The sequence below is a fragment of the Onychostoma macrolepis genome, chromosome 04, assembly GCF_012432095.1.
Source record: "Onychostoma macrolepis isolate SWU-2019 chromosome 04, ASM1243209v1, whole genome shotgun sequence".
In the NCBI taxonomy this organism is placed as follows: domain Eukaryota; kingdom Metazoa; phylum Chordata; class Actinopteri; order Cypriniformes; family Cyprinidae; genus Onychostoma; species Onychostoma macrolepis.
In genome coordinates, this window is record NC_081158.1 from 17268840 (window position 1) to 17292156 (window position 23317).

The 23317-nt window shown below is 36.7% G+C and overlaps 1 protein-coding gene across 1 annotated transcript in view; it reads right to left on the minus strand.

The window, feature by feature from the left end:
* Positions 1-23317, minus strand: part of LOC131539099 (proton myo-inositol cotransporter-like) — a 99529-nt gene that overhangs the window by 13365 nt on the left and 62847 nt on the right. The gene's annotated exons all lie outside the window — the stretch shown is intronic.

Genomic DNA, 23317 nt, shown 5'->3' on the forward strand with positions numbered 1-23317 from the left:
CATGTACTCGGAAACACAGACTCACACTCGTCTGTGACATCAGCACTTGAACGCCGCATAATGGATGTGAGGTTAAGCGAGAGAGCGACACTCGAGCAAAAGTGTTTTTCTCCGCACAAAAGAGTGAAGCAGGAAAACATTCATTAACCCAAAGTAAAATGCCATCTTCCTGCTCTCTCTCTCTCTCTCACATTCATAAGGGATTTGCATTATTATATGCTGCCATAGTCTTGAATGCCGGCTTATACAGAATTAACTCATCCAAGGATTAAAATTCTTTCACTTACTCACCTTCATGTCATTCCAAATTTACATGATTTTCTTTCAGAATTTTCACCCTGCTCTTTTCCATACAATACAAAGTGAATGTTGACCAGAGGACTGGTCAAGCTCCAAAAAAATAGTCAGTGATTGCAAATTAGATTTGGTCTCAATCATTCAAGAGATGTCAAATTCTAATATGTGCATATTTAAATCACATTAATGAGATTTGACAGTAACGGTGGATGGGAAATTTTTAAGTGAATATCAAATTCAGTTCCTCACACAAAGTTATTGTAGGATTTACAAAACTCAGAATATATTGTACAAGTTATGGGCTTTTTTTTTTTTCGTCCTGCATAGTTCAGCTTGACAGCATTTGCCTCAATTTACTTATATTGTACAGGAAAAAAATTGGACAACAATGATATGTTTAAAGACCAAAACATTGATCTGCAATTGAGCTATCGGTAAGCCCCTCCCCTCGAACGCAGACTAGCCAATGGCAGTCGAGTATCAGTTGCACGGGGAGCAGAACTCGGACATCTTTAGGTTTCAGCACCATAGAGAAACATTGGAAGATTCAAAGCTTTCCTCAGTTTGTGCCTGGGGGAATTGTAACACTGATTCCAGGTACCCCGAGCAGGTAGAAAATAGAATTTATTTTATTGTATTTCCTAAACCCAAACAAAACAGAGCAACATGTCCGTAAACATTAAACTCTAATCCCAATGAAGACGAAACCGTTCATTTTCTGGTTGTCATACTCTCATTAAGTTACAATTTTCATCTGCTCAAGCAGAACATTAATGTCATCTTGTGCGTCAGCAAGGTATCGCTGGCTAAAACTTGCTAATGTTGAAGTTAGTGAGTCCATGCTAACGTACAAACCAAAATAGCTACTACAATCATCTATTGTAGGTCAAAAACACAGAAATGAATTTGTCTAAATTTCAGTGCCTCTCCATATTAAAATGGTTAAATGTAAATTAATTTAATCATATCCTGCGATACATGAACAGTGTTAACCTGCATGTTGTCATCCGCGTCCGCGATCGTGACGACTGTAACATGAAGCTTCTCCGGCTTGCATTGTGATCTGTAAACCCTCCCTTCCAAATTAATCGAGATACCCACCAAATCTTTTATAGAGCCCTCCATGGCATATTTAATTCCCACTTGAATGGTGGTCCTTCTGTGTCCACAGTTGTTCAAGAACATCTTGTGACAAGGTTTTCACACTGACAGCTGTCATTGTAAAAGAGAGAGCAACTCTGTTTGTTTGAGCAACAGTAACTAAGGGGGGCGGGGATCCATAGGTCAATTATGGATCAGCTGGATTTCATAGGTCACTGGCTGCATCCAAAATCTGATACTTTAATATATAGTAGGTGAAAATAAGTTTGTGAAAAGAGTAGTATGACCGAATACACAGTATTCATAAAGCAGTTGCTGAAAACTACCCGGATGACTTACAACTTTCAGCTTCTGACGTGATTCTGATGTGTGCATATGATGGACATTTTACTATCCCATGGGACCATGTGAGAGAAGGTTTTATCCAAATAAATCAGAGATACAAATAATTCTGTCACTGTTACAGATAATAGATATAGAGTGCTACAATCAAATTCCAGAAGTAAAAACTGATTTGTAAAGATAAATTACAAACATTATAGAGACAGACTTGTTGTGAGTTCTAAGATTGTTAATTGATGCTATATGCTTTTTTTTAAGCCATTCATTTTCATTATTTCAACTTATATTTAAAATAATCTTGTTTAACAGATGGATTTGTGGTGAAAAAATACATTACCCATGATGCTGTACAGAAAATTCAACTTAAAATCAACAACTTTAAATAAATTGTTTTATATTTCTCCATTTTTGATTTGCCAATGCTTCATGGGTTTGTAGTTCTTACCCTCACTAAAGCTATTTAGTACACAGTCTTGCACTGACTGGATTGATGCAAAAACTTTTGCTTCAAATAAAATGTTGCAATTCACTTTGTAGCTGGTTGGCTTAGTTCATGGATTATAATGCTTTTACAAAGACTTTTTAAAATCTCTGTGGGAAAATTTATGGAAAAATACTTCTCAAACCAGCTAACTTAATACAGTGTATGGTGCCTGGGTTTCATTTCAGACATCTGGACAACTTATTGTTACCTGATCCAATTAATGCAAGAATGCATGCTAAGTATGTACAACAAAACCAGATACACTGAATACAGCTGATGAATTCCACAGAAATCATGTGGTTTTTCAGTACAAGTTATCTCAGTGGAAAGTCTGGATGTCCAGTGTTACTTCTGCTATTACTAAAGAGAATTTAACAAGAGATACAGAGATTTATTGATAAAAAAGAAAAGAAACAATGCTTTCAATCTACCCGCTGAGACACTCTCTCAGTGTGTAGAAAGTGCACACTCTGCTCAGAGAGTGCTGATAAGAAGAGCTGCTGTGAAATCACACATTTGGGGTCTCTTTTGTTTGGTCTACTGTGTCAGTTTTAAACTAGAAACAATGTTTAATTAGGCAGAGATCCAGGACAGACTGTTCGTGTTTGAATTCAACAAAGAGACTTAAAAACTACCAGATTTACAGTGGTTTCCTGAAGGAAAGGTTACCAAACATTGCTTTTTATATCTGTTAATTTATTGATTCTGCCTAATTCTTCTTTTTTCTTTCTATTTTAAAATTTCCTCTCTAAAAATCCTATTGTGTCATTGCATTTAGCTGAGACTAGGCAGGTAAACAAATAAAATATTTATATTTTTAGTGTTCAAGTATTAAAATATATATATTTTTTATTTTAATTTTTATTATTTAAATAATTATTAGCTTCTCATCAACTCACAAACCCACTACAGTTCTTACGTTAAGCCAAGTTTGGGAAACCCTGGTGTAATGTAAGGATTACTGCATTGTTTGATGTTTATATATTAAAAAAAAAAAAAAAGAATATATGTTCTTTCTCTTTGCTTTTTTATATAAATATGGTATGTTTAAATAAGTTTAAAACAAGTTAGATAAAAAGTAATCTAAAACGTAGTCTGAATACATTACCTAAAATTAGAATCCTAGATTACATTAAATACTACAATTTTCATCATGTCATTTATAATCAGTACAATTTGTAAGTAATCTACCCAGCTCTGGTTATCACATTTCTAAACCATTTACCATATGAATCTTGTGAAACCCAGTCAAGTTTCACATCAAAGAAAAAAAGAAAAAGAAAAAAAAAAAACACCCACACTGACAAATACTTTGCTGTCAACTGTTCATAACGCTTTTTCCTTCTTCTTGCATTATTGACACCAATATGTCAAAATTAAATTTTTACTGTAAATTGTTAAGAAAAAAACCCCCTCTATTTTGTCCCCCAGCCAGCATCTATCAGATTGAGAATTTACATCGCTTTAATTATTTCCATTAATGTAGCCATTCAACACATGACGTCAAAGGGTCTCAGCTGTGAGACATTGAACATTTAACCAACTTATTAAAAAAGGTCATTTTGGCAGCTAATGCTAATTTAAAGGGAATTAATTCCCACTTTCATGAAGACTGGACTACCGTTGAGCTTTTTGATGACTTTCACAGATCCATTTTGTGTGCCTGCAGACCCAGGCCCTAGGCCTTTGCCTAGTTCTCTGTTCACAGTATTCCCTTGTGTGAATGTGTTTAAAAGTGCTCTGTCTTGATCCTTAAAAGCATCCTGGCTCCATTCCATTGAGTTAATGAAAACTGGAAGCCTTTGGTTGCCCTCATCAAGGGTCTTCTTGGAAAAGAAAAGAAAAGAAAAAAAAAAAACACCCACACTGACAAATACTTTGCTGTCAACTGTTCATAACGCTTTTTCCTTCTTCTTGCATTATTGACACCAATATGTCAAAATTAAATTTTTACTGTAAATTGTTAAGAAAAACCCTCTATTTTGTCCCCAGCCAGCATCTATCAGATTGAGAATTTACATCGCTTTAATTATTTCCATTAATGTAGCCATTCAACACATGACGTCAAAGGGTCTCAGCTGTGAGACATTGAACATTTAACCAACTTATTAAAAAAGGTCATTTTGGCAGCTAATGCTAATTTAAAGGGAATTAATTCCCACTTTCATGAAGACTGGACTACCGTTGAGCTTTTTGATGACTTTCACAGATCCATTTTGTGTGCCTGCAGACCCAGGCCCTAGGCCTTTGCCTAGTTCTCTGTTCACAGTATTCCCTTGTGTGAATGTGTTTAAAAGTGCTCTGTCTTGATCCTTAAAAGCATCCTGGCTCCATTCCATTGAGTTAATGAAAACTGGAAGCCTTTGGTTGCCCTCATCAAGGGTCTTCTTGGAAAAGAAAAGAAAAAAAAAACACCCACACTGACAAATACTTTGCTGTCAACTGTTCATAACGCTTTTTCCTTCTTCTTGCATTATTGACACCAATATGTCAAAATTAAATTTTTACTGTAAATTGTTAAGAAAAAAAACCCTCTATTTTGTCCCCCAGCCAGCATCTATCAGATTGAGAATTTACATCGCTTTAATTATTTCCATTAATGTAGCCATTCAACACATGACGTCAAAGGGTCTCAGCTGTGAGACATTGAACATTTAACCAACTTATTAAAAAAGGTCATTTTGGCAGCTAATGCTAATTTAAAGGGAATTAATTCCCACTTTCATGAAGACTGGACTACCGTTGAGCTTTTTGATGACTTTCACAGATCCATTTTGTGTGCCTGCAGACCCAGGCCCTAGGCCTTTGCCTAGTTCTCTGTTCACAGTATTCCCTTGTGTGAATGTGTTTAAAAGTGCTCTGTCTTGATCCTTAAAAGCATCCTGGCTCCATTCCATTGAGTTAATGAAAACTGGAAGCCTTTGGTTGCCCTCATCAAGGGTCTTCTTGGAAAAGAAAAGAAAAAAGAAAAAAAAAAAACTAATTCCCTAATTGTCTCTTCTATTTGCCACAAACACATTGGATAAAAACCCTGATAAAAGAAGAAACGGGGAGTACAGTACCATAGTTCAATGATAGAGAGATGAGGTATTGTTTGTGGTAAAAGTGGTGTCAAAGGTTAGGAAATGAGAAGAATGAAGCCTAACCCGCTGATGAGTGTTCACTACAGGGGTAGATAATAGATGTGTCTTATTCCTTGCACACCATGGCAATTGCTTTCTTTCCCTGTTTCATAATACAGCAGTTCTGGCTGTGGGTCAGCAACCCCTGTGGATTTGTTCAGATAATCTCAGGTGCAGATTTACAGGTCTTCAAGTGGCTAACACCACCTTCTGCCATTGGATAATGTTAGTATCAATAAATGCAAGATAAGGACACCAAATATCATATACATTTGTAGCCTGTCTTTAAACTACAAGTGAGCAAAGTGTGCCAAAAAATACCTTTAGCTCTGCCCATTCCAATAAAGCACCATGAACGTTGGTTGGTTTACCTACTATAAAAACATTGATCACGAATCATGATCATTTTAACAAGATCAGTCCATCACAACCAGCTAAATTACCAGCTGTCTAGTTATCATCCAAAATAGAAACCCATTTCTTGACTTTTATAGCTTACGTAAGCTGGATTGTTGATGCCGATAGTCAAAAGATTCTCAGTGAAGCTGAAAAATATGAAAACAAGACAGATTGACCTTCAGAATTATGCAAGCGTTAACGCAGTCACGGCTTTGAGTTGTCTACAGTGCTGTTAACCTTCCTACAAACGCCTCGGCACACAAATGAAGGATTTTGTTAAACACGAAATGGCAAAAGCCATGGACTCATGCCAAGGCGTGAGATGGATTCTCTGAAAATAGAAACTGTTTGAAGAGCACTCGGACATAACCCTGCATGGCAAATTCACCCCAGACTTCTCGATGTGAGTCAAGGAATCAACAGAGATGTCAGATGGCGAGCGAGGGATGGGGGAGGGCTCTAATGGGGATAGAGGAGGTAATTGCTGAGTGTTTGGATGAGATAAAGACTGGTGGTGTGGTCGACGTCTAGACTGGATCTCATTTGAAAGGGCCACGTCAAGAGGATTCACAATGTTTGATCTTTTGAGAAAAATCTTGACTCGCTAGGAAAACCTACAGTCACTTTTAGAACTCAAGACTTTTCGTTGCAGATCTGGTGTCAGAAAGATGAATACATTTGAACACAGATGTGGATGAAACATTGTACTAAAATACTCTAAAAATGACTCATTTTTGACTCATCTGAGATTTCTTTCTTTTTTTTTGGAATCAACATACTGAGCAACCAAGTCTGATTCCTGATTAATGACTCTTATGAGCCACTTCTTTTCACATTTACATGTATTCATTTAGTTTTCACCCAAAGTGACTTGTGAGTGCTGGTTTAAGATGGTCCTTAGCTGGTCATGAGCTGGTTTAAGTTGGTCATGTGCTGGTCCTAAGTTGGTCCTAAGCAACTAGCTCCTGCTCAGGACTAGCTTAGGACCAGCATATGACCAGTTTAAACCAGCTAAGAACCAGCAGCCATGCTTCAAAAGATACCTAACCGGCATATGCTGTTTTTTTCAACAGGGTGAATCACAAACACTTAAAAATATTCTGAATTAATCTGACTCGTTTACTGAACCGAATATCATTAATTTTGCCATGTATGCCTCAGTGAGCCAAAAACTAATTATGATGATTGTTTTATTTTGTTCCAAAGACACTTATGACATAATTCTTCAGTGGAATGTTAAGAAAAGTGAATCGTTACCAAGTTTATTAAATAAGGGAAATCACTAAATGTCTTACAACGTCCATCCCTATCAGTGAGATAAAAAAAAAAAAAAAAAAATCCAATGTTAGGAAGGAGTGAATACCTGCATTAGCCCTTCAGTAACTAATAGGCATCCAACCTGGGCCAGTTCTAGACCTTTAGAGGCCCTAGGCAAAATTCATGTTGGAGGCCCCCCAACCCCAATAAAAAGCACTTGAAACAAATGTGATTCCAAACCTTTTTATTTATAGACGGTTTCAACGGCAACAACATAAACAAACGTTACTGCGCATGCGCACTTTTGTGGCCCTAACTTAACTTCCGGTAGACATCCAAATACAATCAGTAACAAGAGCTAAGTCCCTCTAGAGTAGAGTATGTTTTTATAACAAGCAAAATATGTTTGCTGCGTAAATCAGATGGACTGAGATATAGCGATAACTACTTTGACGGACTTTTTAAAAATGCAAATTCATTCTCTGCCAGCAGGAGGCGCTAAAGCAGGAGAAATAGAGGTTTCCCCGGAAACGGCTGTTGGGCTGTACCTTACACAAAGCAGCGCTGAGCTTACAAACAGGTATATATAGCTTGCTAGATGAAATGAAAATGACATCGAACATTTTCTAAAGACTGTTGTCCTTCAGAAATACAGTGATATAAAAACACCCGCGCCTCGTTTTGATTTTTAAACGTGAATTACGTGCTCATGTTTATTCAACGAAGCCATTTGAAAAATCGGTCCGTTTTGATGTCGAGGCGGGTCGCCACAAATAAATAAATGTATGTGAAACACATCCCACAGCACAACAACCTGAGCCCAACTTCATTACTCATCAGTCATCACTTTAACTTTAACTGTGTTTGTAGCCGGCGCCACTAACAAGACCGATAAACAAACACAGACCAGAAGTTAACTTCGGTCCAGGCGCGTGCGCCCGATGAAACCGTCTATACAATTCATTTTAAATTTGTATATTTTTACTTAGTAACAGTCAAAAGTTTGGACACATTACTATTTTTAATGTTTTTAAAAGAAGTCACTTATGATCATCAAGTTTGCATTTATTTGATCAGAAATACAGAAAGAACTACACTGAACAAAATTATAAATGCAACACTTTTATTTTTGCCCCCATTTTTCATGAGCTGAACTCAAAGATCTAAGACTTTTTCTATGTACACAAAAGGCCTATTTCTCTCAAATATTGTTCACAAATCTGTCTAAATCTGTGTTAGTGAGCACTTCTCCTTTGCCGAGATACTCCATCCACCTCACAGGTGTGGCGTATCAAGATGCTGATTAGACAGCATGATTATTGCACAGGTGTGCCTTAGGCTGGCCACAATAAAAGACCACTCTAAAATGTACAGTTTTATCACACAGCACAATGCCACAGATGTCGCAAGTTTTGAGGGAGCGTGCAATTGGCATGCTGACTGCAGGAATGTCCACCAGAGCTGTTTTTCATTTCTCCACCATAAGCCATCTCCAAAGGCGTTTCAGAGAATTTGGCAGTACATCCAACCGGCCTCACAACCGCAGACCACGTGTAACCACACCAGCCCAGGACCTCCACATCCAGCATCTTCACCTCCAAGATCGTCTGAGACCAGCCACCCGGACAGCTGCTGCAACAATCGGTTTGCATAACCAAAGAATTTCTGCACAAACTGTCAGAAACCGTCTCAGGGAGCTCATCTGCATGCTCGTCGTCCTCATCGGGGTCTCGACCTGACTGCAGTTCGTCGTTGTAAACGACTTGAGTGGGCAAATGCTCACATTCGATGGCGTCTGGCACTTTGGAGAGGTGTTCTCTTCACGGATGAATCCCGGTTTTCACTGTACAGGGCAGATGGCAGCCCATATGTATGGCGTCGCGTGGGTGAGCGGTTTGCTGATGTCAATGTTGTGGATCGAGTGGCCCATGGTGACGGTGGGGTTATGGTATGGGCAGGTGTATGTTATGGACAACAAACACAGGTGCATTTTATTGATGGCATTTTGAATGCACAGAGATACCGTGACGAGATCCTGAGGCCCATTGTTGTGCCATTCATCCACGACCATCACCTCATGTTGCAGCATGATAGTGCACGGCCCCATGTTGCAAGGATCTGTACACAATGGAAGCTGAAAACATCCCAGTTCTTGCATGGCCAGCATACTCACCGGACATGTCACCCATTGAGCATGTTTGGGATGCTCTGGATCGGCGAATACGACAGCGTGTTCCAGTTCCTGCCAATATCCAGCAACTTCGCACAATCATTGAAGAGGAGGGGACCAACATTCCACAGGCCACAATCAACAACCTGATCAACTCTATGCGAAGGAGATGTGTTGCATTGCGTGAGGCAAATGGTGGTCACACCAGATACTGACTGATTTTGGGAAAACTGTGTCCAAACTTTTGACCAGTACTGTATGTACATATTAATCAAACTTTATCTAACTTTATTTTTGTTTGTTGAGGATGTTATTATAACTATGATAAAATTACGATTATATTTCAGTAATTTTTTCAGTAGTTTTTCAGTAAGTTCCTGAATACCACTTCAGTAAATGAACATCAGTGCTTTTATGTTTTTTTTTTGTTTGTTTTTTTGTAGCTGGGTATGGACAGGGTTTCTATCCCCCCCCCCATTTAACCAATATTAACTATGATATTGTCATATTATTAATATTAATAAATATGATTTTAGCCTGCCTACTTATTGTATTGCTCCCTTAAATAGCCTAGGCTATAGCTACATCAGCACAATTTAGAATTTAAACGCATATGATGTACGCTACTTTTTTGAAACATTGAAAAATGGTCTAGTGTGTTTTCTTTTTGAATTTGAATACAAAGTTTTTAGTTTTTACTTTTGTAGGTATTTTGCTAGTCAGCTCCCAACACGATGTCATTTACGGTAGCCTACGCGCAAATTCAAAGCGTTGCGTTTAGGCGCGACAGCGCAGCGGCACTCGCACTCTTTTAAACTCGTAATAAATTGGTGAATGATCAGTCCAGAAACGATGCTGATAGACAGAACAAGTTTATATTTAGAATACATTGCAATCACTCCAAAATAAATGATGACAACTCACACACCTGCATTAGGAGCTGTGCTTCTTTGCGTGCCTATTTAGCCTTTTGCTTAAGCACCTGAAGGATGAGTTTCGGCAAACATTCAGAAGGTGGAACCCTTGCAAGGCACAATATTAGTAAGCAAAATAATCTTATTTCAAACAGAAAACAAGATTATTTTACTTACCCCATTGGCAGATAATTTCGCTTGTTTCAAGCAAAAACTCCCTTAATTTTGACTTGTTTTTTTCTGAAAACAAGACAATAATTTTTACTTGTCTAGAAAATCTTTCTTGATTTAAGAATTTTTAGATATTTTGGCTGGAAACAAGACAAACAATCTAAGTAAGAAAAGCATTTTTTGCAGTGTTGAGTCTTGTTTGAGTAACTGGAATCCATTTTATAAGAAGTCATCAGTGGTAAAACCCCCTACTATTCTGGAAACATGGAAGTGTACACAGGTGCCAGATACTAGACACTCTCAAATACAAAATGTTCTCTCGTAAGAGACTCCCGCTGGTCGGCAGACTGCCTCATTCACTCTAGCCGAAGGTACACACACCTCACACTGACATTTAAGTTATGAGGCTTTCTCAAAGGTCTTACTGCTGCCACACTCCACTGAGAGAAAAGTGAGAGTTCAACAGCCATTTGTCTTTTTTGCACACACTAAGGCCTCAAAGGCAGCATTATAATGACTGAAAGCTCAACAACACTGACACTGGGTCGTGATTTCACAGAATGTCACGCCTTATTCTACATGACCTTATTCTACATCCCTAATCCTACCCAATACCTAAACTTAGCAACTACCTTACTAACTATTAATAAGCAGCAAATTAGGAATTTATTGAGGGAAACGTCATAATTAATAGTGAATAAGTGTTCCCTATTCTAAAGTGTTACCACAATTTCTTACTAAGTATGTTTGTCTTGTTTTCCATTATAAGTATCTAAACATTCTTTAATCAAATAATAATTTACTTGAGAAGCAATGTCTTGAGATATTAATGAATTTATTTTTTTCTTAAAAATTATTTTTTACTTAAAATGAGAGTTTGCGTCATGGTATTCTCGCGAACATGCATCAAAAACTGACACGGAAGAGAAGAAATTGTTTAATAAAGTTGTTATTTTTGTTATCTTTGCGCACAAAAGTATTCTCATAGCTTCATAAATTTAAGGCTGAACCACTGATGTCACACAGAATATTTTAATGGTAGTTCCCTTGCTGTCTATGTAGGGTCAGAAAGCTCTCAGATTTCATCAAAAATATCTTCATTTTTGTTCTGAAGATGAATGATAGTTTTATGGGTTTGGAACAACATGTGGGTGAGTAATTAGTGACTGAATTTTCATTTTTGGGTGAACTATCCCTTTAATGAGGCACACAATATATCATGACAAGAAACAAATAAGTTATATTTTTAAACCTTAAGAATGTTATATTAAAATTTTTCATATTCCTTGTTCTTAAAAGGGTCATGAAACCCCAGACTACTTTTTTGGGGATTTTAGCAGAGGTGTTTGTGTTGCACATCATAGAATAGGCCTTTATCACACTTCCGCGTTCGAAAAGCGGACGATTCAAATAGTAGCGTAAAATAACTTCCGCTGCAGGCTCTATCAATGGCTGTGCCCATAGCAGGGCTTTGTTGTGGATTATTTATGTAGAATTCAGCACAGATACGTCTTCTAAAGACACCAATCTCAGTTTACAACAATTAATTGCGTATTATGAAACGAAGGAATATGTTGTCACGATATCCAGATGCGTATTTCGTGACTTAAACAGAAGCGCGCGAGCCATACTGTATATGTACAGGCAATTCTTCACAGTCTGATCACCTTATTTCATTACAGAACAGCGAGAAAACTATATAAACAACATATCACATTAATAAGAATTAAAAATAGCCAAAGTTTAAAACATTACTAGGCTGTATGATTAAATTAAAGGTTTAGGGCAAACTTGTATTAAACATGCTCACATTTTTTCACACGCTGACTTTATGATGCAATCTTATATATTTGCATCAAATTTAAGTTGTTCAAATAAAGAAATATTTCCAGCCCATAGACAATAATTAAAAATAAGTTTGATCATCTTAATAGAGTTATTCTCCGTGATTGCGTGCAACGATTGAATATCATTATACTGTGAACAAGAGCGGGAGGTTAATCGCAATAAATATAATTCAAAAATAAACTAAATAATATTCAAATTAAATCAGTCCGAGTATTCCTCTGGCAGTAACTTGAGCTGCGTGCTCTTCATTAATCTGACGCTGACAGTTGCGTCGCTCAGATAGGCTCATGTTACACATTAAAATGAAGGATGACATGATAAATGGTATGGAATCGGTATAAATATGCAGTTTTAACATTGACGTTTATTGCATCAATGTTCAACTAAACTAAATTAGTTTAATTTTCTTCACAAAACTGCCGTCTGTCCATTGACAATAAAGCGGGCGGAAATTCCTTTACGCTACTAATCGGAGCCGGATGTGACGACACGCAGACTGTGATAAAGGCCTAAACAATGTAAGCATTCGATCATTTTAACTGTTGGAGAAAACGGGTTAATTTTAAGCTTTTTTGCGCTATTTTCATCTTCTGGGTTTAAAATCTACATCGTGTTGACGTCACAATTTCTGACGTGGCAATGGACTATAGTACATCGATGACGTGTCGGTGTCTATTTAATTATTCATGAGACTGCGTGTTCTTATCCTATGAGAAGAGCTTCGCTTAATTATTCGCAACAGCATGTGCTGATTTGCTATGACAGACACTTCAGACCCTGAGATGACATCTCGCACATTAACTGAGAGAAACGTTCATGGATCGAAGGAGAGCGTTTGTTTTTGCTTTGTAATAAGAGTTCGGTACAAACGCGATTCATTCACTTAGTGAGTGTAATCGTTTTTTTTTACCGCTCCGTCAAAAGGCTTATATAAACGCAGCAGAATAAGCCTAAAAAGTTATCAGAGGTGCAACAGCGCGTTCATATATAGGTTTTCGATGAAGAGTGCAAATGGTTGTGCATTCATTTGTGTTTTTAACTTAATGAGAGGGAAATTAAACTGTCTGAATCCGAAGCTGTGTGTGTTTTATGTCTTCACTCTTCCCCCTCTGCTCCGCAGCACCACACCCACTTTTTTTTTTAGCATGTTTAAAAACTGTGGCGAGAACTAACCAGTGCTGAAACAGGGGGTTTCATGACCCTTTAAAAAATGACTGAAGGTCTCAGGCTTTTGGAGGTTCCCCCTAAAAACAGCAGACCTGCATATCGATGAGCATTCTGAAAGGATTTCGCATATGGACTGACTCATAGAGCAACAGATTGCTTGTGCTGGGTTTAGTTGAATCTCAGACACAATCCATCTTCATGATAAACGTGTTGTAACAGGAGTGAAGGGACGTAATGGAGAACAGGCTGAGAGCATTGGTGGGACTGTGGACTCGCATTCAGCACTGAAGCCAGTGAGAATGTGTGTGTGAGAGAGAAAAACAGAGGGAGACGCTAAGAGAGAGACAGACAAAGAGGTAGAGAGAGATACACTCCCATGGGGACTAACCTATTTCACTAATGAAAGGAATGAACATTGTTTCGTGCTCAGATGGTATACGGCATTATATACACACACTGATCTGCACCCAACAACACACACACACACAAGACAGGCACAACCAAATATGAAAGCCATTCATCTGACCAAAGTATTAAGGCTGTTGATGCAGACAGCAGCAAAAATGTTGCATAATGGGAATAAAAATGGCTTGCAGAGGCTAAAAATTATATTATATATATATATATCAGTAAAGTCTTGTCTACATTGCACGTAATGCTGCCTTTAAATTATGTTGGAATGATTTTGTGCATTTTATGTATGAATTTTATGTAGACAAGATGAGTGCACATGAATGTCACAATAATAAGTGTTTTGCTGAAACTATGGATTTGGGAATTGCAGAATTGTTGAGCTATGTTGGTAATTACTGAATGCTTTTGAGAAATGCACCCTAGAAATTGCCGTTTTCAGAAAGCTCTCGCCATTTTTGTTTGCAGTATGCATCGGACGGTCAGTGAACAGACAGTGGGAGGTCCATGGCTGGTAAGCATGAATCATGCACAACTCCATACGGATCAAAAATCACAGAACGCCAAAGACTGGTGGTGCCAGTACTGTCACAAAGCCAATGAACAAGTCATAGTGTGCCAGAAAGAACAAAAAATAGACCAACAATGTATCACTCGTATCAATCAGTATTGCAGATGACTGCTAGCGCCTCTAATTAGCATCCATCTTTATTAAAACACAGAGATTCCGGATTGTTCTGCCTGTTTTGGCAACAGGGATTAATCTAATCATTTTATCCAGGCACAGATGAGGCTCAGTTGCTACACACGCATACACATACAGGATGCCATCTCAAAAAATCCATGACCACCCAACATCAGCAAAACTGATCACTCCACAACCCTTGAGACTTGTTTAAATGCTAGCATTTCTATGTTAGCTTGTAACGACAATGATTTATACTAAATTATACATTAATTAGCGATTAAGGCTTGTGAATAATGGCTTTGGAGTAGGGTGAGGGGAGGGAAAGCTGTTTGCAGGAAAGCAGGCATGTTCAATGTCTGATTGGAAGGAAGCATTAGCCCAAGCTAATTACACCAGTGCTTCAGCCTACACAGGGGTGTCGTCCATCAGGAGGGGCTGCTGATCACTGATAAAACAAATCTATTGTCCTTCTGTCCAGATATATTAAGCCGGTGAAGACACTGACTTTTTCATTTTTAAAATTAGCAGTTCATTTATATTGCTATATATATGTGATGCGATCTAGGAAAACCCATCACATGGTGAAATTTTACCTTTTTTAGATCTTGATACCATATGAAAGCTGGATTCAAGCCCTTTCCAAAACTGTTTTTATTTTTTCCATAGCTTGAACGTAACATGTACTGTATATGTTATGTGTTTTATTTAGGTTATTTGTTTTTGTGGTGTTAACAGAGAGCACCTCCGCAGCGTGTTCTTAATATAAGAGAAAGACACAGACTTTTCTGCTTTCTGCAATAAATCGCTATTTTTCTGCACTAAACAAGTGAATTTTGCCAAGATATCCCTTACGAAAAAGAAGTTTATTCAAGTGTGCTATTAATATACTTTTAAACTAAAAATAGGAAAGTATACTTTTAGTCTACCTTTTTATGTACTTCTCAAAAATGTACTTGACTTATGCTTAGAAAAAGTTTAAATATATTTGAGCTATACTTGTGCTCCTAGAATCCATGTTTTCATTGTTATACTGTAGGGAGCGCTAGTACACATCTTCTGTATAGAATTTCCAAAAAACACAAATGGAGAAGAAACCAAAACAACAGATGCTTCCACATGTAATCTAACACGATCATCAGACATAAAATAGCATCAAAACTGTGTAATGTTATGGAATAAAATGTCGACCAATGAAGAGGTAATAATGACTGTCAAGCTTTGGGGTGTTGATCGACTCCATCTACGTTTTGATTATCATTCTGAATCCAATTCATAGTTGTTGTTTTTTTTTCTGTTTTTTGTTCAAAATGTTGTTTATTTCTTTATTTTGTAGTTATGAAACTTACCCACATTCAAGTGTTTAAGAAAAGAATGCATGAAGCTAGAAATGTTTTTCAAGCAGATACCCTGTTCTTTCTTTTGATGTTTTGTATGTTCAGATATTCATATAACAAAATATATACAAATTAATACCTAAATAGGGACATAGTATAATGTAAAGTTCACTTAAAGAAAACTTACGAGTATACTTGCAGTATAAAACTACTAAACTAGTAGTTTACTGAGACTATACTTCAAAGTGTCAAAATGTACTAAAAATATTACTACAAGTATTTAATTAGTAAACTATCAGTATACCTATAAGTTCACTTTTAGTATAGTTGCAGTTAGGTATGGGACGATAACCGGTTTCAAGGTATACCATGGTTTGGAAAATTCACGGTTTCAAAACCACTAAAATTTTCCGTTATACCATTCCTGCGGTATGCACAGTTTTTTACGTGTCGTCAAAGACGGAAAGTGCAGGACTCCCTCAGTTGTGAGCAGTGAAGAGCATAATGAGTCACACGGCCCCTCCCCCTCCGGTTGGTGCGAGTGGTCAGTGAGAGTCACCTGTGTGTAGGATGATGGCCGAAGAAGCTGAATCCCTGGAACTTTTTCCCCCGTCGAAAAACACGAAGTCTGCCGTATGGGAATTTTTCGGGTAACATAGACTAATCACAACAATGTTCTATACAGATGATGTTTTGGCGCCGATTGCTAAATAAATACTTCCAGGTCGTACACAAACGATATACAGGTATCCGTGTCGTCTTCATTTCTCCCTCTTTCACCCTCAATCAAGACAGAGACCCATTCGCCGGTTGTTTCAGTGTTGAAATAAATACTATTTGGCTTGCTACCGAGGCAGATAACATGGCTAATTAACTAGCTAACGTCAACTAGTTTCCTCCCTCACGTTACTTCACAGAGCGGGGAATAGCAGACTTAAGTACTAAGTTTCTGCGATTTAGTACACTAATTAAATTTAGCTAGTATCACATCTATAATTTTAAGCCTCCTGCCATTGTTTACATCTGTTCAAAATCATGTCATTTAAAAAACAAACAAACTACTTGCTCTCAGGTGTCTTTGCCACTGTTTGGAGAGAGACCGAGTGTGTGTGTGTGTGACACACTTGCGCTCTCTCCTTATGTGAATGTGCACACATCTTTGTACCTCACCGCTCATAACTTGGACTGAAAGATGAATGTGTAGAAAGTGAGCATATCTCCAAAAACCTGGGTTGAGCTGCAGGTTTAATGACTGCATTTTTTAATTTATTTTTTACAGAAATTATGTTTTGATTTATGTTTTTAATTATTGAGCTGTAGGTTTAGGTTGTGACATCATTTTTTTTCCATTTTGAAGGATTTTTTATTTATTTATTTTTTTTACAGAAAATAATTTATTTATGTTCTGATTATTGTTGAGCTGCAGGTTTAGGCTCACTTAAGTGACTGCACTTAATTTAATTAACAAGAATTCAATTAGCCTTACATGTTTACTGTTCCAAAATGTTCTATATGTTTCTTAAAAATAAAATATATTGTGTTCAGTGGAAAAAAAACGTTGTTGTTTTTTAACCAGACATTTAAAAATAACATATTTTAGAGCTGTAATCGCAATACCGTGATACCGTGAAACCGTGATATTTTTATATAAGGTTATCATACCATCAGAATCTCATACCGGCCCATGCCTAGTTGCAGTACAAGCTAAAAACATTGATGTAAACTAGTTGTGTACTCAAACGTTTACTACTGTTATACTTATAAGTATACTTAGAAGTATACTCCTATATACTAGAAAGTTGGCCAATTTAGTCCCAAGGAGTATTGAAATAGTACACTTACAAGTATACTACTAGTACACTGATATTTGTATACTTACTACATAAAATATACTTAAAAATATACTTGAACTTTACTTAAGTATACTTAATAAAATAAACTTAAAGTATACTACTTTTTGGTAAGGGATTTTCCGAGATGATAGACAAGATGTTATAGAATAATAATTGAATGAAAACCTTATTTTGATAAAACTGACATTCCTGAATTTCCTGAAAACGTCCCAGCATGACGGGATTTCCCAGATCGCATCACACACACACACATACACACAGTTGTGGTCAAAATTTTACACACACTTTGCAGTATCTGTGAAATGTTAATTATTTTACCAAAATGCATGTTATTTTTTAGTTAGTACTGACCTGAATAAGTTATTTCACATAAAAGACATTTACATATAGTCCACTAGAGAAAATAATAAATTAATTTATAAAAACGACCCGATTCAAAAGTTTAAATAGGCTTGATTCTTCATACTGTGTTATCTGGATGATCCACAGCTGTTTGTTTGTGTATTTATTTATTTATTTCTGATCCTGAACAGTTAAACTGCCCACTGTTCTTTAGGGGGAAAAAATCCTTCAGGTCCCACAAATTATTTGGTTTTCCAGCATATTTTGTGTATTTGAACCCTTTCCAACAATGAATGTATAATTTTGAGATCCATTTTCACACATGAGGACAACTGAGCTACTCATACGCAGCTAAAAAGTTAATATACTCATTAAGTCATTGAGTCATCAGTCAATTTTTAAATGTTTTTTGAAAGAAGTATCTTTAGCTCATCTAGGCTGCATTTATTTAATCATAAATACAGTAAAACAGTATTATTGTAGTGCTGCAAAATGATTAATCACGATTAATCACATTCAAAATAAAAATGTATGTTTACATACTATATGTGTGTCATGTATATGTTAGATTTATATAAAATATGTATATTTATATAATATAAATTATATACAAGTATAAATATATATATATATATATATATATATATATATATATATACACACACAGGTGCATCTCAATAAATTAGAATGTTGTGGAAAAGTTCATTTATTTCAGTAATTCAACTCAAATTATGAAACTCGTCTATTAAATAAATTCAGTGCACACAGACTGAAGTAGTTTAAGTCTTTGCTTCTTTTAATTGTGATGATTTTGGCTCACATTTAACAAAAACCCACCAAATTATCTCAACAAATTAGAATACTTCATAAGAGCAATAAAAAAAAAACATTTTTAGTGAATTGTTGGCCTTCTGGAAAGTATGTTTATTTACTGTATATGTACTCAATACTTGGTAGGGGCTCCTTTTGCTTTAATTACTGCCTCACTTCGGCGTGGCATGGAGGTGATCAGTTTGTGGCACTGCTGAGGTGGTATGGAAGCCCAGGTTTCTTTGATAGCGGCCTTCAGCTCATCTTCATTGTTGGGTCTGGTGTCTCTCATCTTCCTCTTGACAATACCCCAAAGATTCTCTGTGGGGTTCAGGTCAGGCAAGTTTGCTGGCCAATCAAGCACAGTAACTCCATGGTCATTGAACCAGCTTTTGGTACCTTTGGCAGTGTGGGCAGGTGCCAAGTCCTGCTGGAAAATGAAATCAGCATCTCCATAAAGCTTGTCAGCAGAAGGAAGCATGAACTGCTCTAAAATTTCCTGGTAGATGGCTGCGTTGACTGTGGACATCAGAAAACACAGTGGACCGACACCAGCAGATGACATGGCAGCCCAAATCATCACAGACTGTGGAAACTTCACACTGGACTTCAAGCAACATGGATTCTGTGCCTCTCCACTCTTCCTCCAGACTCTGGGAACTTGATTTCCAAATGAAATGTAAAATTTACTTTCATCTGAAAAGAGGACTTTGAACCACTGAGCAACAGTCCAGTTCTTTTTCTCCACAGCCCAGTTAAGATGCTTCTGACGTTGTCTCTGGTTCAGAAGTGGCTTGGTAGCCCTTTTCCTGAAGATGTCTGAGCTCGGTGACTCTTGATGCACTGACTCCAGCTTCAGTCCACTCCTTGTGAAGCTTTCACAAGTGTTTGAATCAGCTTTGCTTGACAGTATTCTCAAGCTTGCAGTCATCCCTGTTGCTTGTGCACCTTTTCCTACCCAAATTCTTCCTTCCAGTCAACTTTGCATTAAATATGCTTTGATACAGCACTCTGTAAACAGCCACACCTTTCAGTAATGACCCTCTGTGACTTACCCTCTTTGTGGAGGGCATCAATGTTCGTCTTCTGGATCATTGCCAAGTCAGCAGGCGTGTCCATTATTGTGATTTCAAAGAACAAGAGATACCCAGAATTTATACTGTAGGGATGGTCATTAATTGAAACTCAAATGTAAATATTCTAATATTTTGAGATACAGATTTTTGACTTTAATGAGCTGTAAGATCTAATCGTCAAAATTAAAACACAAAAAACTTTTGAAATGTTTTACTTTACACGCAATGAATCTAAAATATATGAAAGTTTAACTTTTTGAAATAACTGAAAGAAAAAAATTTCACGACATTCTAATTAATTGAGATGCACCTGTATATATTAGGGGTTTTGCGATATATATCGTCTGCGATAATATCGTAATTGTTGTTTTAACGATGTGCGATTTGACATTATTGAGTATTTTGCAAAAACCATTCAAAACACCTCTAGTGCACGCATACATTATGTGATGAAGTCTAGACTAGCGCGAGAGTGTGTTCTATCACTGCATGATTCAGTCTAATAAAATGCATTTAGAATGATCCCAAAATTCAAGATACGCGGACAGAAAAAGTATATATTTATATTAGGGGTGTCAACGATGACGGCAAGAAGTTGGGGTCAAACCTTATCAAACGATTAATTTGCGATATTAACGCGTTAAAATTTTTAGATTAATCGCATGCAATTAATATCGCAAATTAATCATTTGATAAGGTTTGACCCCAACTTCTTGCTGTCATCGCAGTGCGGAAGGCACTAGCGTAGCCAGAAATTTTTAAGTGGGTGCGCCTACATAAAACTGGGTGTGTATATGAAAACCGCATATCAAATTGCCAACAAACAATAGAGCACCAAGGTTCATTACACAGTACTTCTAAAGCATGCATTAACATTAGTAATTTGTTATATTAATGTTCATTTCAAAATGTACTAATAGGACATTATTAAAATTAAAAGTTGTATCTGTCAACATTTGCCTGAGCTGGTTAACAAAGATGAATAAACATAGTAACAAACGTATTGCTAATGTTAGTTAATGCATTAACTAACGTTAACTAAAGGACGTTTATTAAAAAGCATTACCTCAGTGTGAAACAACGGGGCTTCGCTGATGATTTCATAATCAAGCGTCTCTGTCAGTTCACGCACATTGAGGACCACAGAAATGTGCGCAGCTGCGAATTATACAGTTTGTTGTGGCGACCAGGATCTAGCACAATGTATATGTGTTTCTTTCCACAAAGGACGCATCTTTAGCGGATTAAACACTGTACCTATGCTAATATGACGTTTCAAACACGCTTGGTTCCGAAGTTTCCGATCGATAAATCCAGTACCCTCAGGTGGTCTGTCGGGTTTCATTTGTAGACGGTCCGGATTTATTTCTAAGACTTTTACTTTTTAAAGAATTTATCTGATTTATGTTTGCTTCACTAGGCTATTTTCAAATTTAACTTCACAAACGCGCACATTTTACTATTATATCCATACATCGTAAACATAACATTGTGGGTGGGACTAACAGAAATGGATGAATCATCATTTTGATAAGCATATGATGCACCTATAAGAAGAGGGAAAACGACCTGTAATTGACCATGAAAACAAGCGTTTAATATTGTTAATAAATAAAGTTACAGTGAAATAAGACGTTTATTAGTATCGTTTAATAAATTACATCCATTTGGAAAATTACAAACTTCATATTGGGTGGGCCACAGATGAAAGTGGGTGGGCCCACTACGCGACTGGCGGAAGGTTATCTATCATTGTGTGATGAGGGTACAGCGAACCAGTGTTGCGGCACAACTGGGATATTTTGAAAATACAGTGGCGGGAAAAATTACATAGCTGTGGGTTGCGGTTTTTTGGGCTACTTTTATAATGTACCACGGCCGCCCAAGGTGTATATAGACAAAAATTAAAATAGATCCTTTTACTAATGTGTATTATACTTGGAATGTATCCTTGGCAACCTAAGAACGGAGAGGCAGTTGTAACATCACAAACAACGTGAGTTTCAGCCTTTTAAGCCAGTTAAGGCTTTTACACAGCAGAAATAAACATGACAACAGCCACTGTAGATTATATAAGATAATAAACACACAATTGCAATATTTGTACATATCTGTATGTGATTTTCTGGAGGTGAATGTGTATATCTGAAATGCTAATTTGTGCAACAATATAAAAGGCTATAAATAGCATATTTTAACAACAGTAAACGACCAAATTCCACATGTGATCGTAAAAGGAAGTTATTACAAACACTCGATGGTGGTTTGAAGTGAGTTCTGAGTAAAGTGTACTATTAATCTCATAAATTGTCTTATGAAGCATAATGCTAATATTAGCTCTAATGCACCTGCAGAACAGGTCCAATTCTTCTTCATAACGCATTTTGTCATAATTCTTCATGTAAGGTCGCAAGAAAATGTTTTGTTGTATTTATTTAGAAATACTTTTGATAATAGTTGGGTGTATACTGGGATTGAAGCGATGTGGCTTGGTAAACATTTTATTGGCAGTATAAAGGCTGATAATGGCTGAATAAAAACAAAAGTATAATGATAAAATAATAATAAGGATTATGTCTCATACCTGGCGGAAGTGTGAAAGGTTCTGTTTCCTTGAACTAGTTTGTCATGCATTTCTTTTTCAACACATTTACAGGTAAATCCTAGTATTTTAAATTTGTGATTAATCATGATTAATCACAGTCCATTACTGTGATTAACGCGATTAAAAAATGTTAATCGATTGAAAGCACTAATTTATATCATTTCAATCAGTTTCACACAAAGAGAGACGTTTCTTTCTCCAAAAATTACCATGATTACAAATGTAATATTGATTTTTACAACAGTTCAAAAAACAAGAAGTTACGCCATCTGAAACTGTCAAGAGGCTACTTTTAGTTGCATACACCACAATATCAAAAAGATGTTACGCTTTTGTAAAATAAAGAAAACAAATAGGATGTGCTTTCTGCCATCTGTCTGTGTGCACTGAAGCACTGCAAAAACTTAAGCACAGCAATGCTCAGCGTATAGTCTATGTGCCGCACAGATGTGAGAGAGTTATCTACAGAAAGCTTGAACTGTCTACTTTAAAATTAACCAAATCAAAAACAAATACTCTGTTTATGTATTCCATATGAAAGCTGCATTTCTCACTAAAGGTGCATCCACTGTATTGCAGCCAACACACTGACTGAGAAAATACTAGTTTATTAATAAATAATTAAAATATCTCCTTGATATATAGTACTTATGTTTACCAGTGCTTTGAATCGGCTAGAGATTAAAGCCTCATTATGGTTTAGTTCCCCACCACCAATATATTATCTTAATTAAATTAATATAAAAGTGCAATTAGTCAACTAATTGCACATTTAGTCGAATACTAGTCGACTAGAAAAAATCATGTTATAGGACAGTGAGCTTTTGCTGGTGCACATGCTGTACCTACAGCATTACAAAGACTACATGCTTGTCTGAACCAAATCAATATTTCCAACCAACATAAAATCGGCACACGTCCCCCCA